The following is a 14,250-nucleotide window of genomic DNA, read 5'->3' as shown; positions in this document are numbered from 1 at the left end:
TCAGTCCCCCCACCCTGCACGGGAACAGCACCCCCCACCCCGGCATGGGAACAGCCCCACCCCGCATCAGACCAGCCCCCCACCCCACCCTGCACGGGAATAGCATCCCCCACCCCGGCATGGGAACAGCCCCACTCCGTATCAGATCAGCCCCCACCCCCACCCCCGGCATGGGAACAGCCCCCCCCCCGCATCAGACCAGCCCCCCACCCCCCCCCCCCCCCGCATCAGACCAGCCCCCCACCCCCCCCCCCCGCATCAGACCAGCCCCCCCCCCACCCCCGGCATGGAACAGCCCCCCACCCCCGCATCAGACCAGCCCCCCACCCCACCCCCGGCATGGGAACAGCCCCACCCCGCATCAGACCAGCACCCCTTCTGCACCAGACCAGCCCCCCACACGGCAACAGCCCCCTCCCGCCCCCCCCCCCCCCCCCCCGCATAACGTTACCGCCCAAACTGAAGCCAGAGTGAACTTCAAGCAGTTCCATCCCCTCCGTGCCCGAGGGTGCCTGCCATACCTGGCCCAGGTATGTCAACCTGGACAGTTAGTCGGCAGGATATTTGACCATGGAGGGCATCACCACCAGGCCTGAACCTGCCCTCTCATCCACTATTTCCACCGAGAGTCGTAAGATAATGATCCGTAGTACGGACTCTCGCCAGACGCTTCAAGGTGTGCGTGGCTCAGTAACTCACTGCTTTAATCAGTTGAACCATTAAAGGATTACCTCAGTCCCAGAGTTATACATGCAGGAGGTGGGGGTGAGGGAGGCCGCCTCTTGGGATGACGATTGGTGAATTTGTTACCGATTTTTTGACTCAGTTTTGAATGAGTATCCTGGCTACAGGAAGAGTGAAAGGAGGGCACGGATGGGCGACTATTTCCTGCCCTGGCTCTTTGCCCCATTCAGCATAGGGCAGTGGCCAAAAAAGGGAGTCTGTGAGAGAGAGAGAGGAGAGAGTCACAGAGGGGGAGGGGAGTCACAGAGGGGGGGAGGGAGACACAGAGGGGGAGGGAGACACAGAGGGGGAGGGAGACACAGAGGGGGAGGGAGACACAGAGGGGAGAGGGAGACACAGAGGGGGAGGGAGGACACAGAGCGGGGAGGGAGACACAGGAGGGGGAGGAGACACAGAGGGGAGGGAGACAGCAGAGGGGGAGGGAGACACAGAGGGGGATAGAGAAAGAGACAGACACAAAGGTGGAGAGCGAGGCGGGGGGAGCGGACGCGAGCGAGGCGGGGAGGGAGGGCGAGCGAGGCGGGAGAGGGCGAGCGAGGCGGGGAAGCACGGGCGAGAGGCGGGGAGGGAGGGCGAGAGAGGAGAGACGGGGAGGAGGGAGAGAGAGAGAGACGGGAGAGGGGAGAGAAGAGAGAGAGAGGGGCAGGGGGAGGAGAGAGAGAGAGGGGCAGGGGGAGAGAGAGAGAGACGGGCAGGGGAGAGAGAGAGAGACGGGCAGGGGGGAGAGAGAGAGAGAACGGGCAGGGGGAGAGAGAGAGAGAGGGCAGGGAAGAGGAGAGAGAGACGGGCAGGGGGAGAGAGAGAGAGGGGCAGGGGGGGAGAGAGAGAGAGGGGAGAGAGAGAGAGACGGGCAGGGGGAGAGAGAGAGAGACGGGGCAGGGGGAGAGAGAGAGACGGGCGAGGGGAGAGAGAGAGACGGGCAGGGGTGAGAGAGAGAGAGACGGGCAGGGGAGAGAGAGAGAGAGACGGGCAGGGGAGAGAGAGAGACGGGCAGGGGGAGAGAGAGAGAGACGGGCAGGGGAGAGAGAGAGAGACGGGCAGGGGGAGAGAGAGAGAGATGGGCAGGGGAGAGAGAGAGAGACGGGCAGGGGGAGAGAGAGAGAGACGGGCAGGGGGAGAGAGAGAGAGACGGCAGGGGGAGAGGGAGTGAGACGGCAGGGGGAGAGGAGTGAGACGGGCAGGGGGAGAGGGAGTGAGACGGGCAGGGGGAGAGGGAGTGAGACGGGCAGGGGGAGAGGGAGTGAGACGGGGAGGTGGAGAGAGAGACGGGAGGGGAGAGAGAGACGGGGAGGGGGAGAGAGAGACGGGGAGAGGGAGAGAGAGATGGGGAGGGGAGAGAGAGACGGGAGGTGGAGAGAGAGGTGGGGAGGGCGGAGAGAAATATTGGGAGGGGTGAGAGCGGTGAGAGAGACAGAAATAGAGAGACAAAGAGTGATGCGAGCGAGCCAGAGAGAGCGAGCGAGTGAGGTCAGAGAGAGAGAGAGCGAGCAAGACAGACTGACTGACAGACAGAGTGATGAGAGAGACAGACGGGGAGAGCGAAGGATAGAGAGACAGAGACATAGAGAGAGAGAGAGAGACAGACTGACGCGGAGAGAGAGGCAAAAGACAGAGAACGAGACAGAGAGCACGAGAGAGAGACAGAGAGAACATAAGAAATAGGAGCAGGAGTAGGCCAGAAGGCCCCTCGAGCCTGCTCCGCCATTCAATCAGATCATGGCTGATCTTCAACCTCAACTCAGAGGACTGGAGAACCGCTAATGTAATACCATTATTCAAGAAGGGGAGTAGGGAAAAACCGGGGGAACTACAGGCCAGTGAGCCTAACATCAGTGGTAGGAAAATTATTGGAAAAAATTCTGAAGGACAAAATTAGTCTCCACTTGGAGAAGCAAGGATTAATCAGGGATAGTCAACATGGCTTTGTCAAGGGAAGATCATGTCTGACTAATTTGATTGAATTTTTTGAGGGGGTGACTAGGCGTGTGGATGAGGGTAACGCAGTGGATGTGGTATACATGGATTTCAGTAAGGCCTTCGATAAAGTCCCCCACAGGAGACTGGTCAAGAAGGTACGAGCCCATGGAATCCAGGGTGCCTTGGCACTTTGGATACAAAACTGGCTTAGTGGCAGAAGGCAGAGGGTGATGGTCGAAGGTTGTTTTTGTGACTGGAAGCCTGTGGCCAGTGGGGTACCACAGGGATCAGTGCTGGGTCCCTTGCTGTTTGTGGTCAACATTAATGACTTGGATATGAATGTAAAAGGTATGATCAGTAAGTTCGCTGATGATACAAAGATTGGTAGGGTGGTAAATAGTGAGGAGGATAGCCTCAGTCTGCAGGACGATATAGATGGGTTGGTCAGATGGGCGGAACAGTGGCAAATGGAATTTAACCGGAAAAGTGCGAGGTGATGCACTTTGGAGGGACTAATAAGGCAAGGGAATACACAATGAATGGGAGGACCCTAGGCAAGACAGAGGGTCAGAGGGATCTTGGTGTGCAAGTTCACAGATCCCTGAAGGCGGCGGAACAGGTAGATAAGGTGGTAAAGAAGGCATATGGGATACTTGCCTTTATTAGCCGAGGCATAGAATATAAGAGCAAGGAGGTTATGATGGAGCTGTATAAAACACTGGTTAGGCCACAGCTGGAGTACTGTGTGCAGTTCTGGTCGCCACACTACAGGAAGGATGTGATCGCTTTGGAGAGGGTGCAGAGGAGATTCACCAGGATGTTACCAGGGCTGGAGCGCTTCAGCTATGAAGAGAGACTGGGAAGATTGGGTTTGTTTTCCTTGGAGCAGAGGAGGCTGAGGGGGGACATGATTGAGGTGTACAAAATTATGAGGGGCACAGATAGGATGGATACTAAGGAGCTTTTTCCCTTCGTTGAGGGTTCCATAACAAGGGGACATAGATTCAAGGTAAAAGGCGGGAGGTTTAGAGGGGATTTGAGAAAGAACTTTTTCACCCAGAGGGTGGTTGGAGTCTGGAACTCACTGCCTGAAAGGGTTGTGGAGGCAGGAACCCTCACAACATTCAAGAAGCATTTGGATGAGCACTTGAAATGCCATAGCATACAAGGCTACGGACCAAATGCTGGAATATGGGATTAGAGTGGACAGGGCTGATGGCCGGCGCGGACACGATGGGCCGAAGGGCCTCTATCCGTGCTGTATGACTCTATGACTCTATAACTCCACTTTCCCACCCGTTCCCCGTTTCCTTGATTCCCCTAGAGTCCAAAAATCCATCTTTTTTTTATTCGTTCACGGGATGTGGGCGTCGCTGGCGAGGCCAGCATTTATTGCCCATCCCTAATTGCCCTTGAGAAGGTGGTGGTGAGCCGCCTTCTTGAACCGCTGCAGTCCGTGTGGTGACGGTTCTCCCACAGTGCTGTTAGGAAGGGAGTTCCAGGATTTTGACCCAGCAACAATGAAGGAACAGCGATATATTTCCAAGTGGGGATGGTGTGTGACTTGGAGGGGAACGTGCAGGTGGTGTTGTTCCCATGTGCCTGCTCTCTTGTCCTTCTAGATGGTAGAGGTCGCGGGTTTGGGAGGTGCTGTCGAAGAAGCCTTGGCGAGTTGCTGCAGTGCATCCTGTGGATGGTACACACTGCAGCCACAGTGCGCCGGTGGTGAAGGGAGTGAATGTTTAGGGTGGTGGATGGGGTGCCAATCGAGCGGGCTGCTTTATCTTGGATGGTGTCGAGCTTCTTGAGTGTTGTTGGAGCTGCACTCATCCAAGCAAGTGGAGAGTATTCCATCACACTCCTGACTTGTGCCTTGTAGATGGTGGAAAGGCTTTGGGGAGTCAGGAGGTGAGTCACTTGCCGCAGAATACCCAGCCTCTGACCTGCTCTCGCAGCCACAGTATTTATATGGCTGGTCCAGTTAAGTTTCTGGTCAATGGTGACCCCCAGGATGTTTATGGTGGAGGATTCGGCGGCGGACCTGGGCGGAACCAGAGGCGAGAGAGCGGAGAGCGGGGATATAAAGTGCAGCGACCCGAGACTTGCTCTGAGACCAGCGGCAGTTCGGGGTGATGTCACCAGTCAGAAAGTGACGCGGCACAGGGGAGGCAGCTGATTGGTGACTAGGTTCAGGTGAGTATTTCTACCATTTTACTGTAAGTAAAGTAATAAGAAAGGGAAGGTCTGCAGGTTTTATAGCAGGTAGTGTTTTGTTTTTTAGTGTACCTAGGTCCCGAGTATAGTTAACATTTTCTAATTTCAACGTAATTTAAAAGGGGTAACTAAGCTAAGGCAAGTCATGGCAGCAGACCTCGCACCCGTGATATGCCCCTCCTGCAAGATGTGGGAAGTCATGGACACTACCAGTGTCCCTGCCGACCATGTGTGCAGGAAGTGTGTCCACCTGCAGCTACTGACCGATCGTATCTCGGAGCTGGAGCTACGGGTGGACTCACTGTGGAGCATCCGCGATGCAGAGAAACTCGTGGATAGCACGTTTAGCGAGTTGGTCACACCGCAGGTGAAGGGAGTACAGGCAGGAAGTGAATGGGTGACCACCAGGCAGAGTAAGAGGTGCAGGCAGGTAGTGCAGGGGTCCCCTGTGGCCATCCCCCTCTCAAACAGGTATACCGTTTTGGATACTGTTGAGGGTGATGGCTCACCAGGGGAAGGTGGCAGCGGCCAGGTTCATGGCACCGTGGCTGGCTCTGCTGCACAGGAGGGCAGGAAAAAGAGGGGCAGAGCTATAGTGATAGGGGACTCGATTGTAAGGGGAATAGACAGGCGTTTCTGCGGACGCAACCGAGACTCCAGGATGGTATGTTGCCTCCCTGGTGCAAGGGTCAGGGATGTCTCGGAGCGGCTGCAGGACATTCTGGAGGGGGAGGGTGAACAGCCAGTTGTCGTGGTGCATATAGGTACCAACGATATAGGTAAAAAACGGGATGAGGTCCTACAAGCTGAATTTAGGGAGTTAGGAGTTAAACTAAAAAGTAGTAATCTCAGGATTGCTACCAGTGCCACGGGCTAGTCAGAGTAGGAATGACAGGATAGCTAGGATGAGATGGTGCAAGAGGGAGGCTTGAGAGATGGTGCAAGAGGGAGGGATTCAAATTCCTGGGACATTGGAACCGGTTCTGGTGGAGGTGGGACCAGTACAAATTGGACGGTCTGCATCTGGGCAGGACTGGAACCAATGTCCTAGGGGGAGTGTTTGCTAGTGCTGTTGGGGAGGGTTTAAACTAAAGTGGCAGGGGGATGGGAACCGATGCACGAAGTCAGTGGGAAGTAAAGTGGTGACAGAAACAAAAGGCAGTAAGGGAGAGTGTACAAAACATGACCGGACAGATGGTCTGAGAAAGCAGGGCAAAGACCAAGGGAAGTCCAGATTAAACTGCATTTATTTCAATGCAAGAAGTCTGATGGGCAAGGTAGATGAACTCAGGGCATGGATGGGTACATGGGACTGGGATGTTATAGCTATTACTGAAACATGGCTAAGGGAGGGGCAGGACTGGCAGCTCAATGTTCCAGGGTACAGATGCTATAGGAAAGATAGAGCAGGAGGTAAGAGAGGAGGGGGAGTTGCGTTCTTGATTAGGGAGAACATCACGGCAGTAGTGAGAGAGGATATATCCGAGGGTTCGCCCACTGAGTCTATATGGGTAGAACTGAAAAATAAGAAGGGAGAGATCACGTTGATAGGATTGTAGTACAGACCCCCAAATAGTCAACGGGAAATTGAGGAGCAAATATGTAAGGAGATTACAGACAGCTGCAAGAAAAATAGGGTGGTAATAGTCGGGGACTTTAACTTTCCCAACATTGACTGGGACAGCCATAGCATTAGGGGCTTGGATGGAGAGAAATTTGTTGAGTGTATTCAGGAGGAATTTCTCATTCAGTATGTGGATGGCCCGACTAGAGAGGGGGCAAAACTTGACCTCCTCTTGGGAAATAAGGAAGGGCAGGTGACAGAAGTGTTAGTGAGGGATCACTTTGGGACCAGTGATCATAATTCCATTAGTTTTAGGATAGCTATGGAGAATGATAGGTCTGGCCCAGAAGTTGAAATTCTAAATTGGGGAAAGGCCAATTTTGATGGATTAGGCAGGAACTTTCAGAAGTTGATTGGGAGAGTCTGTTGGCAGGCAAAGGGACGTCTGGTAAGTGGGAGGCTTTCAAAAGTGTGTTAACCAGGGTTCAGGGTAAGCACATTCCTTATAAAGTGAAGGGCAAGGCTGGTAGAAGTAGGGAACCTTGGATGACTCGGGAGATTGAGGCCCTAGTCAAAAAGAAGGAGGCATATGACATGCATAGGCAGCTGGGATCAAGTGGATCCCTTGAAGAGTATAGAGATTGCCGGAGTAGAGTTAAGTGAGAAATCAGGAGGGCAAAAAGGGGATATGAGATTGCTTTGGCAGATAAGGCAAAGGTGAATCCAAAGAGCTTCTACAAATACATAAAGGGCAAAAGAGTAACTAGGGATAGAGTAGGGCCACTTAAGGATCAACAAGGTCATCTATGTGCGGAACCACAAGAGATGGGTGAGATCCTAAATGACTATTTCGCATCGGTATTTACGGTTGAGAAAGGCATGGATGTTAGGGAACTTGGGAAATAAATAGGATGTCTTGAGGAGTGTACATATTACAGAGAGGGAGGTGCTGGAAGTCTTAACGCGCATCAAGGTAGATAAATCTCCGGGACCTGATGAAATGTATCCCAGGACGTTATGGGAGGTTAGGGAGGAAATTGCGGGTCCCCTAGCAGAGATATTTGAATCATCGACAGCTACAGGTGAGGTGCCTGAAGATTGGAGGGTGGCAAATGTTGTGCCTTTGTTTAAGAAGGGCGGCAGGGAAAAGCCTGGGAACTACAGACCGGTGAGCCTGACATCTGTAGTGGGTAAGTTGTTAGAGGGTATTCTGAGAGACAGGATCTACTGGCATTTGGAGAGGCAGGGACTGATTAGGAACAGTCAGCATGGTTTTGTGAGAGGAAAATCATGTCTCACAAATTTGATTGAGTTTTTTGAAGGGGTAACCAAGAAGATAGATGAGGGCTGTGCAGTAGACGTGGTCTACATGGACTTTAGCAAAGCCTTTGACAAGGTACCGCATGGTAGGTTGTTACATAAGGTTAGATCTCACGGGATCCAAGGTGAGGTAGCCAATTGGATACAAAATTGGATTGACGACAGAAGACAGAGGGTGGTTGTAGAGGGTTGTTTTTCAAACTGGAGGCCTGTGACCAGCGGTGTGCCTCAGGGATCGGTGCTGGGTCCGCTGTTATTTGTTATTTATATTAATGATTTGGATGAGAATTTAGGAGGCATGGTTAGTAAGTTTGCAGATGACACCAAGATTGGTGGCATTGTGGACAGTGAAGAAGGTTATCTAGGATTGCAACGGGATCTTGATAAATTGGGCCAGTGGGCCGATGAATGGCAGATGGAGTTTAATTTAGATAAATGTGAGGTGATGCATTTTGGTAGATCAAATTGGGCCAGGACCTACTCCGTTAATGGTAGGGCATTGGGGAGAGTTATAGAACAAAGAGATCTAGGAGTACAGGTTCATAGCTCCTTGAAAGTGGAGTCACAGGTGGATAGGGTGGTGAAGAAGGCATTCAGCATGCTTGGTTTCATTGGTCAGAACGTTGAATACAGGAGTTGGGATGTCTTGTTGAAGTTGTACAAGACATTAGTAAGGCCACACTTGGAATACTGTGTACAGTTCTGGTCACCCTATTATAGAAAGGATATTATTAAACTAGAAAGAGTGCAGAAAAGATTTACTAGGATGCTACCGGGACTTGATGGTTTGACTTATAGGGAGAGGTTAGACAGACTGGGACTTTTTTCCCCTGGAGAGTAGGAGGTTAAGGGGTGATCTTATAGAAGTCTATAAAATAATGAGGGGCATAGATAAGGTAGTTAGTCAAAATCTTTTCCCAAAGGTAGGGGAGTCTATAACGAGGGGGTATAGATTTAAGGTGAGAGGGGAGAGATACAAAAGGGTCCAGAGGGGCAATTTTTTCACTCAAAGGGTGGTGAGTGTCTGGAACGAGCTGCCAGAGGCAGTAGTAGAGGCGGGTACAATTTTGTCTTTTAAAAAGCATTTGGACAGTTACATGGGTAAGATGGGTATAGAGGGATATGGACCAAGTGCAGGCAATTGGGACTTGCTTAGTGGTATAAACTGGGCGACATGGACATGTTGGGCCGAAGGGCCTGTTTCCATGTTGTAAACTTCAATGATTCTATGATGTATAATGTCAAGGGGAGGTGGTTAGACTCTCTCTTGTTGGAGATGGTCATTGCCTGGCACTTATCTGGCGCGAATGTTACTTGCCACTTATGAGCCCAAGCCTGGATGTTTGTCCAGATCTTGCTGCATGCGGGCTCGGACTGCTTCATTATTTGAGGGGTTGCGAATGGAACTGAACACTGCAGTCATTAGCGAACATCCCCATTTCTGGCCTTATGATGGAGGGAAGGTCATTGATGAAGCAGCTGAAGATGGTTGGGCCTAGGACACTGCCCTGAGGAACTCCTGCAGCAATATCCTGGGGCTGAGATGATTGGCCTCCAACAACCACTACCATCTTCCTTTGTGCTCGGTATGACTCCAGCCACTGGAGAGTTTTCCCCGATTCCCATTGACTTCAATTTTACTCGGGCTCCTTGGTGCCACACTCGGTCAAATACTGCCTTGATGTCAAGGGCAGTCACTCTCACCTCACCTCTGGAATTCAGCTCTTTTGTCCATGTTTGGACCAAGGCTGTAATGAGGTCTGGAGCCGAGTGGTCCTGGCGGAACCCAAACTGTGCATCGGTGAGCAGGTTATTGGTGAGTAACTGCCGCTTGATAGCACTGTCGACGACACCTTCCATCACTTTGCTGATGATTGAGAGTAGACTGACGGGGCAGTAATTGGTCGGATTGGATTTGTCCTGCTTTTTGTGGACAGGACATACCTGGGCAATTTTCCACATTGTCGGGTAGATGCCAGTGTTGTAGCTGTACTGGAACAGCTTGGCTAGAGGTGCAGCTAGTTCTGGAGCACAAGTCTTCAGCACTACAGCTGGGATGTTGTCGGGGCCCAAAGCCTTTGCTGTATCCAGTGCACTCAGCCGTTTCTTGATATCACGTGGAGTGAATCGAATTGGCCGAAGACTGGCTTCCGTGATGGTGGAGATATCGGGAGGAGGCTGAGATGGATCATCCACTCGGCACTTCTGGCTGAAGATGGTTGCAAACGCTTCAGCCTTGTCTTTTGCACTCACGTGCTGGACTCTGCCGTCATTGAGGATGGGGATGTTTGCAGAGCCTCCTCCTCCTGTTAGTTGTTTAATTGTCCACCACCATTCACGACTGGATGTGGCAGGACTGCAGAGCTTTGATCTGATCCGTTGGTCGTGGAATCGCTTAGCTCTGACTATAGCATGTTGCTTCCGCTGTTTAGCATGCATGTAGTCCTGAGTTGTAGCTTCAACCAGGTTGGCACCTCATTTTTAGGTACGCCTGGTGCTGCTCCTGGCATGCTCTTCTACACTCCTCATTGAACCAGGGTTGATCCCCTGGCTTGTTGGTAATGGTAGAGTGAGGAATATGCCGGGCCATGAGGTTACAGATTGTGCTGGAATACAATTCTGCTGCTGCTGATGGCCCACAGCGCCTCATGGATGCCCAGTTTTGAGCTGCTAGATCTGTTCTGAATCTATCCCATTTAGCATGGTGATAGTGCCACACAACACGTTGGATGGTGTCCTCAGTGCGAAGATGGGACTTCGTCTCCACGAGGACTGTGCAGTGGTCACTCCTACCAATACTGTCATGGACAGATGCATTTAGCGACAGGTAGATTGGTGAGGACGAGGTCAAGTAAGTTTTTCCCTCGTGTTGGTTCGCTCACCCCCTGCCGCAGGCCCAGTCTGGCAGCTATGTCCTTCAGGACTCGGCCAGTGGTGGTGCTACCGAACCACTCTTGGTGATGGACATTGAAATCCCCCACCCAGAGTACATTTTGTGCCCTTGCTACCCTCAGTGCTTCCTCCAAGTGGTGCTCAACATGGAGGAGGACTGATTCATCAGCTGAGGGAGGGTGGTAGGTGGTAATCAGCAGGAGGTTTCCTTGCCCATGTTTGACCTGATGCCATGAGATTTCATGGGGTCCAGAGTCAATGTTGAGGACTCCCAGGACCACTCCCTCCTGACTGTATATCACTGTACCGCCACCTCTGGTTGGTCTGTCCTGCCCGTGGGACAGGACTTACCCAGGGATGGTGATGGAAGAGTCTGGGACATTGGCTGAAAGATATGATTCTGTGAGAATGGCTATGTCAGGCTGTTGCTTGACTAGTCTGTGGGACAGCTCTCCCAATTTTGGCACAAGTCCCCAGATGTTAGTAAGGAGGACCTTGCAGGGTCGACTGGGCTTGGTTTGCCGTTGTCGTGTCCGGTGCCGAGTGGTCCGTCCGGTTTTATTCTTATTATGACTTTTCGTAGCGAGATTTTACAACTGAGTGGCTTGCTTGGCCATTTCAGAGGGCGATTCAGAATCAACCACATTGCTGTGGGTCTGGTGTCACATATTGGCCAGACCGGGTAAGGACGGCAGGTTTCCTTCCCTAAAGGGCATTAGTGAACCAGATGGGTTTTTACGACAATCTGGTAGTTTCATGGCCATCATTACTGATACTAATATTTTAATTCCAGATTTTTATTTAATTAATTGAATTTAAACTCGCTAGCTGCCGTGGCAGGATTTGAACTCATGACTCTGGATTTTAGTTCAGGTCTCTGGATTACTCGTCCAGTAACATAACCACTCTGCCACCGTACCCGACATATCGATCTCAGCCTTGAATCTTTTCATGATGTGGAGATGGTAAATATGTTTACGCATATTTCCCAACTTTTCAGACCTCCTCAAACTGACACCATCGTTCACCTGAGGAAGGAGGTAGCCTCCGAAAGCTTGTGAATTTAAAATAAAATTGCTGGACTGTAACTTGGTGTTGTAAAATTGTTTACAATTGAATATATTCAATGACTCAGCATCCACAGCCCTCTGGGGTCGAGAATTCCAAAGATTCACAACCCTCTGAGTGAAGAAATTCCTCCTCATCTCAGTCTTAAATGTCCGACCCCTTATCCTGAGACTATGCCCTCTAGTTCTAGACTCTCCAGCTAGGGGAAACAGCCTCTCAGGATCTACCCTGTCAAGTCCCCTCAGAATCTTATATGTTTCAATGAGATCACCTCTCATTCTTCTAAACTCCAGAGAGTATAGGCCCATTCTACTCAATCTCTCCTCATAGGACAACCCTCTCATCCCAGGAATTAATCTAGTGAACCTTCATTGCACCGCCTCTATGGCCTCTTAGATAAGGTGATCAAAACTGTACACAGTACTCCAGGTGAAGTCTCACCAAAGCCCTGGACAATTGTAGAGAGACTTCCTTACTCTTGTACTCCAACCCCCTTGCAATAAAGGCCAACATGCTTGCTGTAACTGCATGCTCAACATATAATAGTTTCTCACCATTTAAAAAATATTCTGTTTTTCTATTCTTCCTACCAAAGTGAATAACCTCACATTTCCTCATATTATACTCCATCTGCCACCTTCTTACCCATTCACTTAACTTGTTTACGTCCCTTTGCAGACACTTTGGGCTCAATTTTAAAATCAAATGTTGGGGGCGGGGGGGCTGCGAAAATGGCAAAAATCCCGAGCAGGTTCGGAAGCCGGCTGCAACCCGCTGCCTGCCGGGGTTGTCACAGACACACCTGCGTTCGTGCGCACTTCACAAATCTGGAAATTAAAGCCGGCGGGATGATACTTAAACCACTTATTCACATCGTTAATCTTGTTGAAGTCATTAATTTTGTAGCGATTGAGGCAGGGGTGCGATTTTAACAGCCTCAACCGTGTTTCCTGTGCTGTGGGAAACAATGCATGTTCGAAGAGATGTGTTTCAGGCAGCAGCTAGCTGGACATTTAAATGCCTGTTTGACAGATGGGGATAAAAGGAGAGGGCACTCAGGTGTCTCAGACAAACGTTTGTCTGGTAAATCTTTATGTTTAGATTGAAAATTCTTGGTTTACACTCAGAATTCTTCTGTTTACGCATATTTACCAACTTTTCAGACCTCCTCAAACTGACACCATCAGGATGGGGGGTGGGGTGGGGGGCACCATGGTTGCATTCACCACTACATCCGAGGACGAGCAACATCACCATCCTCACCAGGCCTGGGTGCACATCTGCCACTTGTAGCTCCACAACACAGTGCTGCACCATAAGGACCTGCACAAGAGCACGGAGGGCAACAACAGAGGGAGCGATGTCGCAGGAGGCACTACCCTCGCAACAGGGTCTACAGACCGAGGCTCAGCTTCCTGGACCTCTCTGAGAAGCAGTGCATACGGAGGCTCAGAGTCAGTCGCCAGGTGGTCGCAGACATCTGCAGCCTCCTTTGTGCCGAGCTGCTCCCGGCTGGGCCTGGTGGCATCTCATTATCCGTCGCTGTTAAAGTCACCACTGCCCTCAACTTCTTGTTATATTCATAATGTGAATATAACAAAAACTAAATATAAATGAAAAACATGCCAGTCTGTCAGACACCCTTGTGCATTCCCTTCGTGATCACAAAACCTTCGCCTTTCTCTTCCAACTGCTCCTACGTGGTGCTTCCCCTGTGGCTGCAGCAGAGGGAGTGGCAGGTTGCTCTTGTTCATGCCCTGACTGCTTAGATGCTTTCGGCCTACACCCTCTGGGTTTCGGTGCCCGTGAGGCCCCTCCAAAGACCGCTTCACCTGCACCTGTGCAGGGGCAGACTCGGCCACCTGGAGAGGAGGAAACACTGTGGGTACTGGTTGAGAGGGGACCAACAGGTGAGACATGGGGGCGCTTTGAGTGGCGTCCTCACTTCCACGTCCCCTTTCGCCATCATCCCTCTCCTGGACCAGGCCCACATCACTCCTACCACCCTGCTGGACAACAGTTTGGAGGACATGTGTGATGCCTTAGAAGGCCACTTCTAAAGTATCTCTCAGCCTGTTTAAGACGGCAGAATGTTGTTCACCCTGAGTCCGAATGGCCGTTGTCAGGGCCTGGATGGACTCATTTGTGACTCGTGCTTAAAGCTCAACGGAGGCTAGCCTTCCCTCCATCGCAGACATTCCCGCACTTACCCGCGGCAGTATCTCAGACATTTCAGCAGTTACGTGCGACACTATCTCAGAGAGTTGCTCACGTCCCTGTGACACTATCTCAGAGATTCCCTCCCGTACCTGTGCCACCATTCCACTCATGCAGGAGTTGGACTCCTCCAACCTCTGCACTATTGTGGAGAGTGTGCGTGGCACCTGTTCTAGTACCTCACAAAAGTGCTGCTGTCCCTCGATCATTCTCCTTTTAAAGGATGGCTCCCGGGGTTCAGCATCTGCATCCAGCTGAGCAGAGCCTGGAGAGGAGTGTGCCCACCAACGCGGACTCTCCACAGGTGCCCCTAC

The 14,250-nt window shown here is 51.5% G+C and overlaps 1 protein-coding gene across 3 annotated transcripts in view; it reads right to left on the bottom strand.

The window, feature by feature from the left end:
• Positions 1-14,250, bottom strand: part of LOC137320680 (UDP-glucuronosyltransferase 3A1-like) — a 90,449-nt gene that overhangs the window by 27,219 nt on the left and 48,980 nt on the right. The window lies entirely within an intron of this gene.

This window comes from Heptranchias perlo, chromosome 4 (genome assembly GCF_035084215.1).
Source record: "Heptranchias perlo isolate sHepPer1 chromosome 4, sHepPer1.hap1, whole genome shotgun sequence".
Lineage (NCBI taxonomy): Eukaryota > Metazoa > Chordata > Chondrichthyes > Hexanchiformes > Hexanchidae > Heptranchias > Heptranchias perlo.
Note: the sequence above shows the minus strand (reverse complement) of the source record. Positions and strands in the feature narration are given on the sequence as shown.